Source organism: Lygodium microphyllum, chromosome 13, assembly GCF_053477565.2.
Source record: "Lygodium microphyllum isolate KBCC chromosome 13, Lygodium_microphyllum_v1.1.10, whole genome shotgun sequence".
Lineage (NCBI taxonomy): Eukaryota > Viridiplantae > Streptophyta > Polypodiopsida > Schizaeales > Lygodiaceae > Lygodium > Lygodium microphyllum.
Genome location: NC_141147.1, coordinates 126,158,345 through 126,178,381, shown reverse-complemented (window position 1 = coordinate 126,178,381; position 20,037 = coordinate 126,158,345). Strand labels below are relative to the sequence as shown.

Here is a 20,037-nt window from a genome sequence, read left to right as displayed (position 1 = left end):
AATCAGGGACAAAGAAAGAAAGCAAGGACTAATAATGTCAACAACTTTGTTCCTACTCAAAGCAATGGCTGAAACCTCCGCTGTTTCCACTGCAACCAGCCCGATCATTTCAAGAGGCAATGTCCCAAGCTTGGAGGAGGACATCGCCAAGCACCTTTCCAAGGAATGGGCCGTGGTCAGGGAGCCGCTACCCGAGGCAGAGGAAGAACCGCCTGCGTTGCCAATAGGCAAATGTGCGAAGAAGAAGAAGATCCAACCATGGAAGCAGAGTTTGAAAGGGCGACAGTCCATGCCGCTCTTCACAAGAAAGGCCCGAAGCGCCAGTTCTCGGTGATGGACTATCAAGGTAAAAGTTTCAAGACCTTGATTGATTGTGGCAGTATACATTCCTTTATCTCACCAGCTTGTGCAAAAAGATTAGGAATAGCCACAATAGAAGCACCTACCTTGCTTGTGGAATTGGCAAATGGTCATGAGGTTACTTGTACCAGGCAAACTGCTAAGGTGGAATTCTTTCTAGGAGGAAAAACGACTTCGGTCAAATTCAGAGTCATGAATTTAGGTATCCATGAGTGTCTACTTGGAATGGATTGTCTTAAGCCTAACGATACCCACATTCATTGTGGGAAGGCCCAAGTTTCCTTTTGAAACTCTGAAAGGGAATTAGTCACAACTCAAGGTGAGACTGGAAATCCAAAAATCCAATTGGCCAAAGCATCTCGGATCATAAAAGGAGTCAGAAAAGGATTATCTGTCTACTTGATTAAGCTCAATAAGTTAGATCAAAAGCAAGAGTCTAGTGAAGGACCTTCTTGGCTAAAGGAATACACGGACGTATTCCCTGAAGAGTTGACAGAACTCCCACCTCAAAGAGAAGTGGATCATGAGATTAAGCTAGTACCAGGAGCTGCGCCAATTGCAAAGAGACCTTATAGAATGTCCATACCAGAAGCAATTGAGCTGAAGGAACAACTCAAGCAACTGCTAGATCAGGGCTACATCCATCCTAGCAGTTCACCATGGGAAGCTCCAGTACTGTTCCAGAAAAAGAAAGATGGAACACTTCGACTATGTATTGATTACAGAGGGTTGAATCAATCAACTGTCAAGAACAAGTACCCTATTCCTAGAATAGATTAGCTTCTTGATCGTCTTCAGGGTGCAAAGATCTTCTCCAAGATTGATCTCAGGTCTGGTTACTATCAGATAAGGATCAAGGAAGAAGATATCCCAAAGACGGCCTTCAACACAAGATATGGGCACTTTGAGTTCCTAGTTATGTCATTCGGGCTTACGAATGCCCCTGCCACCTTCAACAAGTTAATGCACGATATTTTTAGGCCATATCTTGATGACTTCGTGCTCATATTCTTCGACGACACTTTAGTCTATTCTAAACAGGAAGAAGATCATGAACCCCAACTTCGGATTATCCTTGAGACAATGAGGTCACATAAGCTGTATGCTAAGATGAAGAAGTGTGCACTCTTCAAACGTCAGATTGAATATCTGGGATTCATAGTATCAACGGAAGGAATCTCAATGGACCCAGCCAAGGTCAGAGATATGCTAGAATGGCCAATACGCAGCTTTCTTGGATTGAGTGGATGGTATACGAGGAGCAGCTGCACACGCCGCCAAGTTCTGCTCCATGCTGCAGTCTGATCCCCCTACCCACATCGCCGTCTAACTGCTGTGAGGAGGAAGAGTAGATTGATTCATTGAGAGGAGGAGAGGGCCATCGTTGTGCTGCTCCGCTGATCGAGGAGGGAGGAAGAAAGTCACCGCAGCCGCCTCCTGGTCCGCTGTAATGCTGCTTGGGAGTTATTCCCTCCACGTGCCCTTTGTGAGGCTTTTGGAAGCCCTTTGGAAGCTTCCAAGGGTGGGCTTCCTAAGCCCCCCCTCCTGTGGCCTTTAAGACTACCCCCCCCTCAAAATTTCCCTTTTCCCCCCCCAAAAAGGTTTTACCTTAAAGGCTTTTTTTCTCCCCGTACCTTAAATCCTCCTAAGGGCTCCCTTAGGCCCCTTCCCCCCCCAATTTGCCATTAAAGGGCTTTCAAGTGGCCCTTAAGCCCTTTTCCCCACTCCCTATGCAAGAATTCCCTCAGGGCCCTTTCATACCTTGTTTTCCCCCCTCACACAAAAAGAAAAGAGGGTGTTAAGGGTTTTTTTGGCACCTTCTTTCCCCATACCAAAAGCCCTCGTAAGGGTCTTTTACACTTTCCATTTTCCCCTTTCTTGTAAGTCTTTAAAAAGCCATTAAGCCCTTTCCTGTGGCTTTAATGAGCCTTACTCACCGAGGATTTTAAAATACCCCCTTCCTGGGTTTTTAAACCCTTTCTGTGGTTTCTCCCCTCCTCCACAAGTATCCCCTCAAAGAGCTTCTACGAAAGGAAGGAACAAAGGACTCATAAAGGACGGTGGTATTTCAAAAGGGAGTTTGCAAAGCCGCATCCAAGATAGAAAGGCTGCATTCGAGATGGCTCCTAAGAAAGCCCAAGGCGCAACTGCAGGAGGATCGTCTCCTAGCATCCACGTAGACATCTCACCACAAGTCTAGGTTTTTCTTCCTAATTTTTATTTTACGTCGTTATAATTCAATTGGGCGTCGATGATTCTCGGAAATAGGATGCATTTTTCGTCTTAAATGCTTTAGAAAAATTAACTCATGATGGAGGAATTCAATCATTAGTATTTTTAATAAAATGAACAAAATAAAGTGAGCAGAAGATTGATATGCATTCCTAGCAAGTAGTTTTTGTGCATTTCAATGAACTGAATTTAGATTATTGTCCATATTTACAAAATGGAATTAAGATAATGCACTCCGTTAAGCATGGAAGTATAAATTGCATGTTGCATTATTAGGCCATATCTTCTTCGCAATGAGTTATCATGGGAAGTGCTAAGAATCCATAGGAAAGTGCAAGGCATGAAATGATTCCTAAGTTGCATAAATTGGTCAATTATTGTTTTTCAACTGCATAATTATTAGTAAAAGATTGCTTGTTAGCATGAATCTTGTTCGCAAGTTATAGGATGATTAATTGGAATTAGGTTATAACCTATCCTATGCTTGATCTTAAATCAAAAAGTTAGGGTTGAAATTCAACTTACGCATAGACAACGAGTCATGTGGTTATGGAAATGATAGTGTAATTATCGCCAAAAATAGATAGATTAAATTGCCATAAATCTAAACACCTAAACCCGCGGAGTACTCATTTTAGAAAGAGTTAATTCAATTCCAAAGAACTCACTAGGATTTAATACGTGACCTAGTCGCACGTATTGCTAAAACCGAAACTCCTATACCACATTCACCGAATGTAAGGACTGCGAAACATACTTGAGAAGTGATCTAGGGTTTGTCCCTAAGAATCTTACGCTAAAAAGATGGAACTTGGAACCCTAGGACTGACAGCGTCAGCCTAATGTAATCAGGAACAGATTGTTTCGTGACTCCATTTGATGGGTAGAATAGTCCCATAGTTCGATGCAACACTTGTGCAACAAGTGCAGAGTCGTATAATCTTGTGACTAGATCACAAGGAAATGACCAATTCTCGGAATGAGGTTGGAAGATTCTTACGCAAGTTATCTTGCAATAGGATGAATAATCGTCCTAATATAGTATCTTTCTGGGGTAAAGATAATTGCTTGGAGCAAAGGACAAAGCAATAAATTGGAGTAACATATGAACTTAAGGTATTGACCAAGTCGGGTTAATAGGGTATGGCCCTAACCCAGGATATAGGGGATCTTGCCAAGTTGCAAGTCATCCCGGATCGAGTGTTGGATACATTCAAAAAGAAGGATTCATTCCTTAGCAGTTGGCCAACAATAAAGGACCAATGGAAATGTTTGTGCTTGTTAGAGATTTAAGAGCATTGTTTTGCTTTGTTTGATCAATGAATTAAAGGATAAATGGATATCTAATACTTCAGATTGAAGGCCTGAAGGGAGAGGCAGCTTCAGTTACCCCTGACTGCCTGCCTAACCCTAACCAAGGGGGTTGTTAACCGCGCCGGGAAAGTGGACCGAACCTGCCGCGAGAGGTCTCTCCATTAAGCGCTACTTGGAGCAGGAGGATGCTTGGGTGCCAAGGGGGCTCTGGCCATAAATCCCTCACCTTCCGAACCCTACACAAGAGGCTAATGTGACTCAAGATTGGATCTCGAGGCCCGCATACTAGTCTACGAGCGGAATCTTGGATTAGTGATCCCTGTGGATTGCTGGATAGCCTTCGGGTGGATTGTGGATAAGCCTACGGGCTGGAATTTATGTATTTCAAAGATAAATATGATAACATGTTAAAAAGGAACTTGTTTGACATTGCTTTTCTATGTCAAGTGATATGATTATGTGAAGGAACCAGTGCCTAACAGGTTAATTAAGGAAGCTGATTGATACAACCAAATATGTTAGGTAATTAAATAACTAAAACAACCTGAGGAAAGTACGATGGATGTGGCCATAGGTCCGTCCTACGGATGGGTGGTCCCGGTTGGTTGGAAACTTTTCTCAATCAAGATGGACAGCCAAAAGATCGTCAAAGAACACGAACAACAAAAGTGTTGACCTAGAGTTATAATTGATCCCGATTTACGCTGTTTTAGGGAAACGGAATGGGACTATGCCTTATGGCAGAGAGGTTGACCTTCGCATCCTTCTCGTTTCCCATTCTCCTTGAACCAAGTGCAGCATGAATCCGCTTCGGACCTGGAGTAAAGTAGTTCGCTTGGGTTCGACGCTAGTTGCCGTTAGGAAATGACCAATAAGCAAAACCCTAATTCAGGTCGGTCCTAAGTGGGAATGCTCGGAATACTTCCGCTACGTGGAAGGTGTGGAAAGTCCTAGATCGCAAGCCCTATAACATTCCATGGGAGTGCCGGACGGAGCTTTCTAGACATCCTTTCCGATGGACTACTGAGACGTGTCCTGAAAGATACAAGTGGACACGTTACAGATCTTGACTCTTTCACTTAATTTTAGTCATGATAGACCTTGATTAACCCCTAGTTAGCCTCTAATCTTATCTTAAAGTAAACTTCTTACTAGTCTCTAATCTTATCTTAAAATCAACTTCTTATTAGGCTCTAATCTTATCTTCTGTTCTATCTAAAATATTCTCTCTCTCTCTCTCTCTCTCTCTCTCTCTCTCTCTCTCTCTCTCTCTCTCCCCATGAAGTGTTGCTTAAGGATTAAACAATAATTATGAAGAATAATAGCATCACAGAGATTAAAATATAAAGATACCTCCATTATCACTGGATTTCTTGTATTATAGACTGTTGAAGAGGAAGATTGCTTATAGTATAGTGTTGAAGAGGGAGATTGCTTGTAGTAGTGTAGAGATTATTGTAGATGGAGATTATTGGATTTCAGAAAATGGTTTCAAAATCACTCCTCAATGATGCTCCAAAAGATTTCTTATGCAAGAAACTATATTTAGGAGGGAAAGAGAAGAGTACACAAAATTTGGGATAAAACTAGAGCTTCTAGAGGGAAGGAAAAAATGCCTAGAAATGATCATATACTTGTAGAGATAAAAATTTAAAAGGAAACTCTCAAGTCAAAAATGTTTCTTTGGGTATAAAATAATCTTAAAATATGATGTGTATATCAGCTTATACCGTTTTTTAACTTCCGTCCTTTTAAGAAGTGAGAATGGAAATGATTCTAATATATTTTAATGTTGAAATGTCATCACCGTATTAAAGAGTCGTCTCTCAATCATTGGCTCCGTTTTTGGATAAACTAGAATTGTATTTTTTTAGTTGTGAGGATTTATAGAAAAGTGACCTTATCCTATAGTTTGGGGATAAAATAATAGGTGAATTCTATTAAAAATACAAATACAAGATTTGCTTGATTGTACAAGATCTTTTATTATAACATTATTTTGGAATCTCTTTTTAGAGAGAGAGAGAGAGGTGAGAGAAATGCCTTAAGGGGAAAAAAACAGAGTCCATATTTCTCCTAATGGTAGCAATGGATGAGGAGATAGATGCATTAGAAGACAATAGGAGTTGGGATCTTGTACCATTGCCTAAGGGTGAAAAAGCTATTGACTGTAAGTGGGTTTACGAAATCAAGCATGATGAAAATGGTTATGTTAGCAAGTATAAGGCTATGCTGGTTGCAAAAGGCTATGCTCAAACATATGGCATAGATTATGAAGTCTAGACATTTAGTCCAATTGCTAGGATGGCAACTGTTAGATGCGTGATTGCTTTCGCAGTAGCCAAAGGTTAGAGTTTGTAGCAAATGGATATCAAGAATGCCTTCTTACATGGTGAATTGCAAGAAGAGGTATATATGGAGCAACCAACAAGTTATGAGGACTTCGAGCATTCCACATATGTGTGTAGGTTAAAGAAGGTGCTCGATGGGCTGAACCAAGGACATAAAGCATGGTCTAACAAGATTAGAGAGTATCTTGTCAACATTAGCTTTTATATTGTTTATGTTGATCACTCACTTTATGTGAGAAACGGGGATGCAGGTTTGGTCATCATAGTCATCTATGTGGATGACTTGATTATTACAGGTAATAGTGGGATTGCTAAAGTTAAAGAGTTTTTGAGGAAGAAGTTTGAGATGAAGGATTTGGGTGATGCTGAGGTACTTTCTTAGTATTGAGGTGATCAAATGTGATGAGGTTACATGGCTATCCCAAAGGAAGTATGGCTTGGATATATTGTCCAAGTATGGTATGATAATATGTAAGCCTCTTTCGATGCCATTGGAGCAAAATGTGAAGTTCAGTGTTGATGTTGGAGATGAGATAGAATACCCTACTATGTTTAGGAGGATAGTAGGAAGTTTGATTTACATGACTATCACAAGGCCAGACTTGAGCTATGCTATTGGCCTTGTCAGTCAATTTATGCAGATGCCTGAAAGCCTCAATTGGATACAGTTAGATGCATATTGAGATATGTAAAGTCCACTTTTCATTATGGACTTTTTATGAGACAGGTAAGGATGTACAAATGTTTAGATACATAGATAAAAATGGGACTAATAGCATGTCTAATAGAAGATCTACCTACAATTTCTTTATCGTGTATGAATGCTGAGTATAGAGGTGCTACTATGATACCATGTGAGGTGGTATGGCCTCAAAATTTATTGGGTTATTTGGATGTGTAGGGAGATGGTCCCAATTATCATTCACTATGACAGCATGAGCAACATATAGTTAGCTAGGAAACCAGTATTCCATGCTAGAACAAAACACATTGAGATGCATTACCACTTTGTTAGAGAGAAGGTACTTGCAGGAGAGATTGACTTGTTGGTATATGTCAGCACACATGATCGCATAGTTGATATATTCACAAAGGCATTGGGTGTAGAGAAGCTTTGAAAGTTTTGAAGCTTACTTGGGGTTGTAGAGATATAGTTGAGCTTGAGGAGGAGTGTTGAGATAGCAAGACCAACACATATAGACATTGATAATGGACCACATGGGTAGATGGGTCTGTACATCTACACTTAGCATGTCAGTGGTCATTATTATCCTCACATGGCCACTAAGTTATCACTTATTATATTTAGTTTGTTGCACCTACCTACAATTGACATAGTTATAGTGACAATTGATTAGTATAGTCAGTTATGCACTGTTTGACTTAGTAGGTCGATTTCCTTTATGTTGTAATCTTATCTGTACTTTGTGTAAATTGTAGTATGTATAGAAGAAGAGAAAACCAGCAAGATAAAATTTTGGCATCCATCTCTCCTCTTGTGTTGAGTGAGCTTCCTCTTGTGTGTATGGTGTGTATTTGGAGTAGCAAGTCAAGCAAGTCCCTCCACCATGCAATTCTTAACAAAGGCAAGTACTAAAGTTTTTTCCCAATAGCTTGGAGCTTTAGGAGCTACAAGTGAGATAATTAGTGCCAAGAATAGGGGCTGGATAATAGGTATAATTCAAGTGATGTTATTGGGGCTTCTACTTCTATTGTTATTTAGCTCAATGGAGCATTTCTCAAAGCTCAAACACTCTCTTAAAAAGGAAAATTTTGGAGTAAAATGAAGATCAATGGAACTAATACAAACCCTAGGGTGTGATTGCCATGAAATATTCAAGTGAAGCTCTTCTTTCTAGGTTAAAGCAAGTGAAGATGAAGCTCCTTGAATGCTAGCTTCTGATACCATTTGAAAGATGTAGTGGAAGAATGAAGTAGGGGTAGAAGTAAGAAGAGTGCAAGAACTATCGAGGTTTAAGAAAGAAGAGAAAGAACAATGTGTGCAAAGTCCAATAATCGCAATGTGTAACTACCTTCCCTTATTCTATTTATAACTAAAAGAATAAGAAATAAAGTGATAGTGATGGGCACTCACCGCTTATAGTGTATAGGTGTATGAGTTTGTTTACAAGTAGATGTAGGTTGCTAGACACAAGCGACCTTTAACCCCCAACATCAATGTAATTGTGGAGTGGCAGAAATTAAGATTCTAAATGGTGGAAAACATTCAATTGTAGGCGTCCTTCTTGTATTTTTTCTAACTTTTAGTACTTGTAAAGTCATATCAGACTCTAATGACATATTTCATGCCTTCTTGTGGCCTTTAATTACAAAGTTAGAAGACCTTTATTTCAATGAGCTTCATTTTTTAATAATTATTCACTAATTTATTTAATTACAAAGTTAGAATACCTTTATTTTAATGGACTTGATTTTTTAAATTAGTTATTTACCATGGTATTTAAGATATTAGAAAAGGAAATCGACAACCTTTTACAAGGAGAAAAAATGATTTATCAATGTTACCATTCTAGTTCGCTTCCTCATGGTTTTGTAATTGCTAATCATGAAAGTTCTATTTGTCATCCAATACATGACATTGGAATACTTGAACTTTCATGTATTGCAACGGTGAGTAAAATTTGGAAAGTACTACGTAGGGAATGCAAAACATCACCATGTTTCAACATGATTAAACACAAATAAATTCTAACATTTAGAAAGAAAAGGATACGTAGAGGCCTTTCGTGGGAAGAGAAAAAGTATATTCTATAATTTTTATCCTTAGAATGTGGTTACCTTGATGAGATTTTAGCTACATGTTACCAATAGGTACTTTATGATGGATAAATTTATAAAATTGGGGATAATTTAGTAGTTAAAGTAGATAATATCTATGAAGATGTCCCAAGCATATGTCAACGGAAGTCTAAATTAATTAACTTCTTCTCTAGACAATTGAGAGGGCCATACATTAGTTTTGTAAGTGGATAAAAATATAGGAAATGAATAACAAGAAAAGAAGATATAGAGGACATACTTTGATACAAAAATGAGTGCGCTACAATTAGAAAGGCATAGGTTTGATTGAGATTGCATCGACCCATAAGCTCCTTTCTACACAAGTTTATTCATGTATCTAAGGGTAATAAAATTATAGGTTATGAGACAAAAGATTTATCCCAACACACTAAATTACTAAAGTTAGGGTAACTTGGTTGTGTACCTCCTCGGTTGGAGAAATAGGATATCATCACAGGAAAAAATAAAATTGGTCATAATGCAAATAATGAGTATTTACATATGTAGTTAGAGAAGTAAATATAGAAACAAAGGAGTGTAGGCTAGCTTGATTAAAATGTGATCGTATACATCCAAATATTTGTAGGATAGATATTGAAGAAAATACATTAAGATATTGAGACACTTGTATAGCATTAGTCTCAGAATTTGAAGTTAAAAGTAGAAGGAAAGTGATCTTGTCTAATGGTGAGTTGTATTCTCTTCCTATGATATGCACTTTCTCAAACTAGAATTATTGACATATTCTTTTGATTGATTTTTTAATGCATGTATCACACTTTTGAATTGTGTTAATTTGATGCATATGCATTGTTTTGTTCTTAAATAAGTAGAGTTTTTTAAAGCATTTAAAGTTACATGTCAATTGTATCAAGTCATATGCATGTATAGGAAATATATTTGAGATGGCATCTTCTAGTAAGAAGAAGAATGATTGCCAACCACATTCACATAATACTATAGGATCAATGAAGGATAGAAAATTACAATCATTGATTCCCAAAGGAGACAATATGGATGTGTTAGAGACTTTTTCACAAGAGCAAATCTTTCAACCTCCCAAGTTGAATAATCATGGCAAAAACAAAAAAATATGGAAAATCTTTTTTTGTTGGAGTTTTACAGACACAACCAAAATGTTGTTTATTACGCAAATCATAGAATAAATGAAAGTAGACTAGAGGGCCATTGTATGTATCATGATTCGCAACATAAGAAGGCAGAGCAACGAAAGCTCATTGATAAAATTGATGCTAATTGTCACATTATATTACATCTGGCATTTCTTGGAGCTTCTTACATATGGAAAAGAGAATACATATATACATCTATCTTCTTAATACTTTGGCTGTGCGTCAAAAGAATCAAATAGCAAAAGAAAAAGCAAAGGGTCTATTTCCATTAAGTCATTCATCTTACATTTTATTATGGTTTCTTGAGAATTTAATTTCATATTTAATAAAGGATTTCCTTGTATATGTAGGGGAATTCTATTAAGATACCATAGGCTCTTATACGAGAAGAAAGCTTACTAGAGCAAGTAGAGAGTCATATTCATGAAAAAAATACCTTGGAGAATAAACTTATCCAAGAAAGTGTGAGTCATTTTTTTAAATAAGAATTTAATTTTTTTAATTATCATCTCTAAGTACATAAAGTTCTTTCATTTTGTAGAAAATGTTATACAAAGCATAGAACTCTTATGATGAAGTTGTTATATCCCATGAGGCACTAGAAGAAAACAATATGATTGTAATGGTTTTTACCTCCTTTTATATCTTTGAGTGTTGAGCTTCTAAAATACAAACATGTCATACAATGACTAAATGAAATGATGAAAACATATATGATCAAATTGTTTATTATAATGAGGTATAGCCATTTTTTAAAATGAATAATCATTGTACTAAATCTTTAAAGCATTTATAGATGATATCAATAACCTTTTTATATATTGTAGGATTCTTACTATCAGAAATGACATTATTTATCGAGCGATTAAAAGGCTCTACAAAATTTGGATATATTTACAATGTTTATATATATAAGTAAACGTTACTTATATATATGAAATAGTTACTTTTTGAAGTGACACATAATGATCATGAGGATGATATTAAGGGATTACAAAATGAGAATGTAGAGATTGTTGTTATAAGAAAAAATAATTGTACATGCAATGTATATTTATAGTTTTAGTTAAATATTGACTTCAATCTTTCCAATTGTTTTACAAGAAGTTGTATTTTTCTATGACAATGATGGTATTTTGAAGATGACCAAAAAAATGCTATCCAAAATTGAATGTAGAAAGAAAAATAATGAGAACAAAAGTAAAAAAAGATGAAGGTGTGTGCCCTTGTAAAAAAAAATTCTTTCAATTAAGATTTAACTTTATATTGATGTATGTATTGATCATAATGTAGCATCTTAGTTCTTATTAAGTAAGGGTTATAAGTAGATCCTGTTTTAACATTTTTTGTCTTAGATACATAATGGTTATGTAGTCTAAGTTTATCCTTATATTGAAACATATATACATTATAGATTATGAGTGATAACATTGGATTGTGTTTCTTACCCTTTATGTATCTTAAACTTAAGTAGGTCAAAACATTTGATGATGAAGATCAAGAGACCATACTTAGGATTTCTTTTGGCATTCAAAATATTGGCAAGTTATATATATGGTTAAAATTATCTTTCAACATCATAAAGAGAGATGCCACCTTGGAAGGAGATCCTAGAGAGAAAAATCCCTTTGTCATTAAAATTTTTAATGTGGATTTCCTTCTTTATACCAAAAAATATATTATTATGAGAAGTTCAAACAATGCACTAAGTCTCGATATTGTACTCCTATTAAAGTAAGACATTACAATTAGAACCTTTTATGAAGACTTTAGTTTATGGTGTTTATACTTGCTTGCATCATTCCTCTTCATTGACTTGCTAGTATCCATATCTTATAAGACCGATTATATTATTCAATATAAATTAGGATCATTTGTATGAGTGATTAATTATGCCCATGAGCTTGAAAGGAGGAGTTTATTAGATAGATGGAGTTATATCTTGTTAAAATCTCAATCAATGGAAAATTGATTTTTTAAATTATTTATATTTATATTTATATTTTTTCCTACTATATAGTTATTTGAAAAAGTGGTAAATTGTAGGGAATCCCTAACTCACAAACTTTGCAATTTTGCTATTCAAGCAAATGTCTGTATGGTCACCTTTTAGTTTGATTTTGCTATCTAGTAAGGATTTTACAACAATTATATGTACAAAAACATCAACTTTTTACTATTTGAGACTTTTGCTTGATATGCTCTAACCTATCTATAAGTAAGCTTGTCTTTTTTAAACTATTTAGCAAAGAGTTTAGAATTCATTGTGTTAATGTTCATTGTGAAGGCCATGTGGCATTACTCATCATTTGAGCTCCTCAATGGCCATAATGTGCGCGTGAGATTTATACAAAGGAAATATTGGCTCTTTATTTTAGCAAATGGTGACTTAAAATACGGCATCAACCTCTTACATCATATATCCCATTGGTTGATGAAACCACATAATAACATTATAGTGAAAATGCATCCATATAACGTGAGTGTAGATGCTACATTAAAGTTTTCTCATCCCATATCATGGAGTGCTAAAACGAGAGCATCTATCACTAACACATACCTAATATTAGGTGGGATAAAATGTAATCCATGTGAGGATGAACATGTGATCTTAACATCACGGTAAAGGGAACTATCATCTATCAGAGGCATGTAAGATGATTATTAATTCTTGTATGTATGCGTGAACATATAAAACCTTTCATTTAATTTGCATGTGTGTGTTTTGTGTGTGTGCATGCACACACACACATAAGGCAAAGAGATATTGTGTGTGTGTGTGTGTGTGTGTGTGTGTGTGTGTGTGTGTGTGTGTGTGTGTGAATAAGTTCAAATAGTAAAGGTGTGCATATTTGTGTATGTGTGCATGTGTGCAAGAGAGAGGGACTGAGGCTATATGGGCACATGGGAGAGAGAGGGAATAAATCTATATGTGTATGTCTCATGTCAAGGTCAAGTAGAGAGAGAGAGAGAGAGAGAGAGAGAGAGAGAGAGAGAGAGAGAGAGAGAGAGAGAGAGAGAGAGAGAGAGAGAGAGAGAGAGAGAGAGAGAGAGAGAGAGAGAGAGAGAGAGAGAGAGAGAGAGAGAGAGAGAGAGAGAGAGAGAGAGAGAGAGAGAGAGAGAGAGAGAGAGAGAGAGAAGAGAGAGTGTGTGTGTGTGTGTGCGTGTGTGTATTGCATGAAGCATGACTAAAAAGGAAGAATGCTATCTATGGTTGGTGGAAGGAGCTGGGGGTTTGGTTAGGACAAAGTGAATTGGTTGCATGCCAACTTGTGGCATCCCTAGATAAAGTAGGTTAGCTACCAAGTTTTATGCCCTCTTCTTCTTTTTGATTAATTTTCAATTTATGATTCAACCAAGTTTTACTCTATTTGATAATATTCTCTAGGTTTCAATTGGTTCCAAGAAGAGAAAAATAACAAATATTTTTTTAGGGGCATGTGTCTGTGTAAGGGAGGGAGGGAGGAAGCATTATTCAACATAAACACAAGTTGTTTGGTGCACCAATAATAGAAGAGAGAAGGGGTGAAAGTAATGGAGGGGGTGCAATTAATGAGCATTATTACATAAGGTATCCAATAATTGGCATTGACAATGATCTTAATCCAATAAAGAATACATGTCATGTCAAATTCCATCTATTAATATAGTTTCTACTTTCTACTCAACCTAAACCAGAGAGACAACCAAATATAGTGTTTATAAAAACTCATTATGGGGTTCCAAAAACTTTTTATAAGCAGTCATTCAGTAGATATTTACACTCTAACATCATCTTAAGTGCAAAAAATGATCGAAGATTATGTTTGGGCTATTGTATGGGGAGGCAGCTATGAATCTTTGTAATCCATTTTTCCATATGATGCAAATAGATCTTAGAGAAAACTCTTCTTTCTAATGGCATTCCACCCCATGTCATAGCACATTTGGTTTGCTAGTTTGAACAATGTACTATTCACACATGTCTTATCATTGGCTTCCATAAAGGGCCTTGTGTTAAGTAACTATTGACAAGCCTACATTTCCATCTTCTCTTTACTAGGTAATGCTATCTTTCCCACGATCCAATGTGCAATCCAAGGATTACCCATCTCCAGGAAAAATAGGTTGGAATAGCTCTCTTGGAATCCTGAGACTACCAAATGAGGAACCCAAGGAGGTATCACACCTTTGCAAAAAGACAAGTTAGCACATTAAGCATGAAGCACATCACAATACCACTCCAACCATATGTAGATAATTTAAATAAGTAGTTTATAAGGAGAGCATTAAGGCCTCCTTCATAAATATATAGACCTATATAGAGGAATGCAACCAGCTTATACTTGTAGAAGATCACTGAAGCTCATTCTGAGGAGTGATTTCAGTTTCTTCTTGCCTTTATACCCCATGCATAGAACTATCAAATCAGCCTCTAGCTTCTCTCCATTGGGGAGCATGATTCCATCCTCTCTAAAGCACCAACATGATGTCCTTCGAAGCTTTATATGCCTTGCCTTCACTCTTTCAAAGAAACATTCTAGTAGGAGAGTAAGTTTGCAAGACATGAACTCTTCGAATATGTTTTGTTTTTGGATAGCCAAGGGCAGGGTGGAGAGAAGGTAGTATTCCAGGGCATTAGAGAATGCCCAACATTGTGGATGTATGGATGAAAATGTAAGCTTAAATGATAGTGCACTATTCACTTATTGTTTAATAACAAGTAATTATTCAAGAGATATTTTAGATTTTACAATAATATATTTCCTTATTGATAATTGAGGAGGGATGCAAGAGTAGAGAAGGGAAATTTATCATGGGAGGCAATGGGTAAGATGCTCCCCCCTGGTTGTGGCATTGAAAACTCTGAGATACAACTAGTCATGTAGGACATAGGTATCCCATAGAAGTAATTGTGAGCAATCACCCAATGTGGCATTCAATATAGTAGTGTTTCCAATTTTTAATTTCAATCTTATGAATTTGAGAGTAAGATTATTCACAATTTCCATTATTTTAAAATAAGTTATTCAACCTCCCTTATGTCACTTTACAAGTATGACTTTGTAATGAAGGAAACAGAAGAGAGAGAAGAAGAAGAGAGAGAGTGTAGAAGAGAGAGAAATACTGCAGGAAGAGAGAGAGAGAGAGTGATGAGGAGAGAGAAAGACTAGAAAAGGAGAGAGAAAGACAGAAAGAAAGAGAAAGAAGCCATGAGAGCTTGGAGAAGGAGATGAAGATCAAAGGAGACTTGTATTAAAATCTGATAATGAAAAATCAAGTCCTCAACACCTTATATACTAGCCAGTGTAGCTAGTATTTCCCCATTATTAAATCCCCCTCTCTTACATTCCATCCCCACCCAAAGGTTTTTGCCCTCAAAAACAATTTGGGCACTTATGCTAACTGGGTAGGAGCAGATCAGAGTACTACTCTGCTGCATTATTACAGGGGTTTACAAATTAATGAAGAGGTATTATTACATATGTCGGGTCATTGGGGTATGTACATTACATGGGTCTTATTGGGAAATTATAAAAAAATGAATTTTGACCCAAGTATCTTGAGTGAATGTGAGTTACAGACAGTGGATAGCAAGTTGTTTACTACAGGACCCTGCTGTAGTAAATCTGTCATAACTTTTTGTAGGAGACTCCGATCGGGGTGGACCATATATCAAAATGGAGCTCTTGAAGAGTACTTTCAGTGCATATATGATGTCCATTGCTGTCCATAGTGCAGGGTAAAATTTGCTTTGAAATAGAGAGCTGTCTGCAATCATTCTGGGAGAAAAACAAGGCCATAGTTAGCTTGATTCAGCCAAATCTGCTTCTAATAGATATGGGAACTCTTCCAAAAATGAAGCTGGCCTCAAAAAATCTTCTCAAGTGGTAAACCTTGCCACTTAATCAAGATTTCCATGATGGAGTGAGAGTGAACCTTCTTTTCTCTTTGTCCAATGATTTGCTCGGGTATGTATTGAATGATGCCTTCTTCATTTATCGGTGGTAGCTCCTCAACATAATCCACTAATGATCCAATGAAGGGCTTCAATTGGCTCACATGGAAGACATTATGAATTTTCGTGGATGGTGGTAGTTCCAACTGATATGCCAAGTCTCCCACTCTTTTGATAATCCGATATGGCCCATAGAACCTGTGTGCCAACTTATTGCTGGATCCATCCTTAAGGGTGGCATATCTGGACTTGGGCACCTTCAAAAGCACCAAATCCCCTTCTTGGAATTCAGCATCCCTTCTTTTGTCATCAGCATAAAGCTTCATTTGATCCTGAGCTTTCTTCAAGTTGACTTTACACTGCTGAAGTAAGGCCTGCATTTTATCCAATTCCTCCTTGCTTTGTGGGTTTATTTTATCATTGAAGATAACCGTGGGGAGGGGTACCTTATATCCATACAATGCCTCGAATGGTGAAACTCCAATGCTAGAGTGTATAGAGTTGTTATAGGCAAACTCAGCCAGATGCAACCATGAGTCCCAAGTGTTTTGCACATCATAACAGAAATGCCTCAAGTAAGTTTTCAGCCACTTGTTAACCCTCTCTGTTTGGCCATCAGTTTGTGGATGATAAGCAGTGGAGGGAGCTAACTGAGTGCCCACAGAGCTAAAATTTGCCTGCCAAAAATTGCTCATGAATTTAGCATCCCGGTCATGCACAATGACCTGTGGTAAGCCATGTAATTTGAAAACATGTTCCATGAATTGGCTAGCTAGTTGAAAAGCACTATATTGAATCTTTGTAGGAATGAAATGAGCTGCCTTGGTGAGTCTGTCCACAACTACATAGATGTTGTTCCACCCCTTCTTGGTCACCGGTAAGCTGGTTATGAAGTCCATAGAGATATGTGTCCATTTGCCTTCAAGCATAGGTAATGGTTGTAGTAAACAAGCTGGTTTTAAGGTGATGTCTTTGTTTTGTTGGCATGACACGCAACTCAAAACAAAATCTTTTATATCCTTCCATAGGCCCTTCCAATGGAAGCTTTTAGCAATTTTGTCATAAGTTTTAAAAATGCCCAAGTGACCAACTATAGGTGAAGAATGCATCTCTTGCATGATCTTTTGCTTGAATGGGGAAGTGTATGGGATGGCAATCCTACCCTGAAACCATAAGAGACCGTTCTTGAGCTGATATGGAGAGTTTTCTTCTACATGCCCTTGCTATAATTTTTGGAAAATGTGGCTGAAATCAGCATCTAACAAATAGGCCTCCTGAAGCTCTTCTATCCAATCACTATGAAGTTCCATAATGGCTGAAACTTTACAAGCCCACATTCTTGATAATGAATCAGCAACTACATTGTCTTTTCCCCGTGTATGTGTAATGTCAAAGTCATAGTTCTGCAATGTAGCTACCCATCTGCATTGTTTGGGGGTAAGATTAGATTGGGAGAGGAAGTATTTTAGGACCCTATGGTCACTCTTGAGACTAAATCTGCTACCATACAAGTAGTGGTTCCATTTCTTAATGGCATGAAGGATGGCCAGCATTTCTTGGTCGTATACATTCATGGTCATCTCACTTTCAGCAAGTTTGCGGCTCTCAAATGCTATAACCCCATGCTCTTATAACAATACAGTCCCTATGCCTCTGCCGCTGGCATCACACTGAATGGTGAATTCTTTCGAAAAATCTGGGCAAACCAAGATGGGTGACGAGGTAAGCAATTCTTTGAGCTGATTAAAGCTCTTATCAGTTATGGCATCCCATGAAAAGGTCTCTTTCTTAAGCCTATCCATCAGGGGAGCTACAATAGTGGCATAATGCCTAATGAATCTGCGATAGAATGATGAGGGACCAAGAAATCCTCTAAGTGAAGTGGTATTTGAAGGTGTGGGCCAGTCTTTTATACATTGCACTTTCTTAGGATCAGCCCTAATTCCATCTTCATTAACGATATGCCCCAAGTATTCCACCTCCGTCTGCATGAAAGAACATTTTGTTTCCTTGGCAAAGAGCCTGTGCTACCTCAATACATCAAACACCTGCCTCATGTGCCAAAGGTGATACTTCAGTGATCTACTATAGATGAGGATGTCATCAAAGAAGACCAACACAAATCTGAAAAGAAAGGGCTGAAGTATTTTGTTCATTAAGCTCTGAAAGGTGGCCGGTGCATTAGTTAACTCAAAAGGCATGATCAAGAAATGGTAAAGCCCCCTATCAGTCCAAAATGCTGTTTTGACTTCATCCCCTGCCCTCATGCGGATCTGGTGATAGCTTGACCTCAAATCTATCTTCGTAAAGTACTTAGCCCCCTTGAGCTCATCCAGCAAGTCATCTATGCATGGAATAGGGTACCTATTCTTCACGGTGATCTTATTAAGATCCCTGTAATCTATGCACATCCTGAAAGATCCATCCTTCTTTTTGACCAATAACACAGGGGAAGCATACGGTGAAGAATTGGGCTCAATGAATCCCATGTCGAGTAATTCTTTGACTTGTCTGGCAACTTCTTCTCTTTCACACCTAGACAATCTGTAAGGTAGCTTGTTCACAGGCTTTGAATGAGGCTCTAGATCTATGGGATGATCAACCGCCCTATTAAGGGGTAGTGTTGTGGGCACTTGGAAGAGGTCCTTGTACTCTTCTAAAAGAGTTTTCAATGATGAGTTCTTTACTGTTTTAGTGGACTGATGTGAATTTTCTTTATTTAACTACAATACAAAGATTTGGGACCGTTTCTTGAACTTGCTCTTGAGTTGTTTGCTGGTAATGAGCTGAAATTCACTATCATTTTGAATTCCTTGCAAGTGAATGAGCTGTCTTGCATTGACAAACTCCATATACAGCAAGGAAAATTCCATGGTTATAGTGCCCAAAGTTTTCAGCCAATCACAACCCAAGACAATGTCTACAGGCCCATTTCTAATGCAATTAAATCCAATTGCTATCCAAAATTTTCAACAAACTGAATATGAATAGCAAGGCATACTTGTGTGCTAATTTCTTCATCCCCATTGGCAACTTGCACCTTCAATGGTTGCTGTAAATCAGTGGGAAAACACTTCAGCCTGTCCATGACTGCTCTATTAATGAAACTATGAGTGCTACCACTGTCCACGAGTATAAACACATCCTTCCCATGAATTTGGCCCTTAATACACAATGTATTAGGGCTTCTGGATCCTGTCCAAGCATCCATTGATATGGTATAAGCAGTGGCAGCATGTGTTTCAGCATGTGGTTCAATTTTTCTACCCATACTCCGTGATAAATGGCCACCGGGGTCAAAAGGAAATGAATCAGCAGGGTCAAAGAACTCTTCTTGAACAAGCTCTTCATCAGCATCATCTGTTTCAGCAGTCATCATGAAAGCATGTGTATCTTCAGGGTCCTCCTCTGAGTCCTCAAATACCAACATGCTGTGAACCCGTGCCTTAGTATTTCTAAAAGCACATTTTGAAGCATAATCAGTTGTATACTTCTCGCCACACTTAAAACAAAGCCCCTTTTCTTTTCTTTCTTTATACAAATCCATGGGAATGGATCTTGGACTACCAAAGGCTGAAGCTTTTTTTTTTTGTTGTCCCCTTGCCTATTATCCATTCTTGGGTTGTTTGTTGTCCTTAAATTGCCTTGTGGTCTTGAAGCATTAAAAGTAGGGTATGTGGGGATTTTTCAAGTGCTGAATGACATGTTACCACCACCATAACTGGTCCCAAACTGCCTTGGCCTTACAGCACCTTTTTGCTATCTAGAATATGATTGCATGTGTCCTCTTTGTTGCCCAAACACTGGCTGAGATGCCCCTCTTTGCTGTCCATACTGAAATGAAGCATCCCGATGATACTTTCGAGAGTACCTTTCAGCCAATTCAATAGCTTTGAACGAATCCGAT

At 37.7% G+C, this 20,037-nt stretch overlaps 1 pseudogene; it reads right to left on the bottom strand.

The window, feature by feature from the left end:
* Positions 1-14,022: 14,022 nt before the first annotated feature.
* On the bottom strand, positions 14,023-19,506 carry LOC148027181 (putative flavin-containing monooxygenase 1; annotated as a pseudogene).
* Positions 19,507-20,037: the final 531 nt, after the last annotated feature.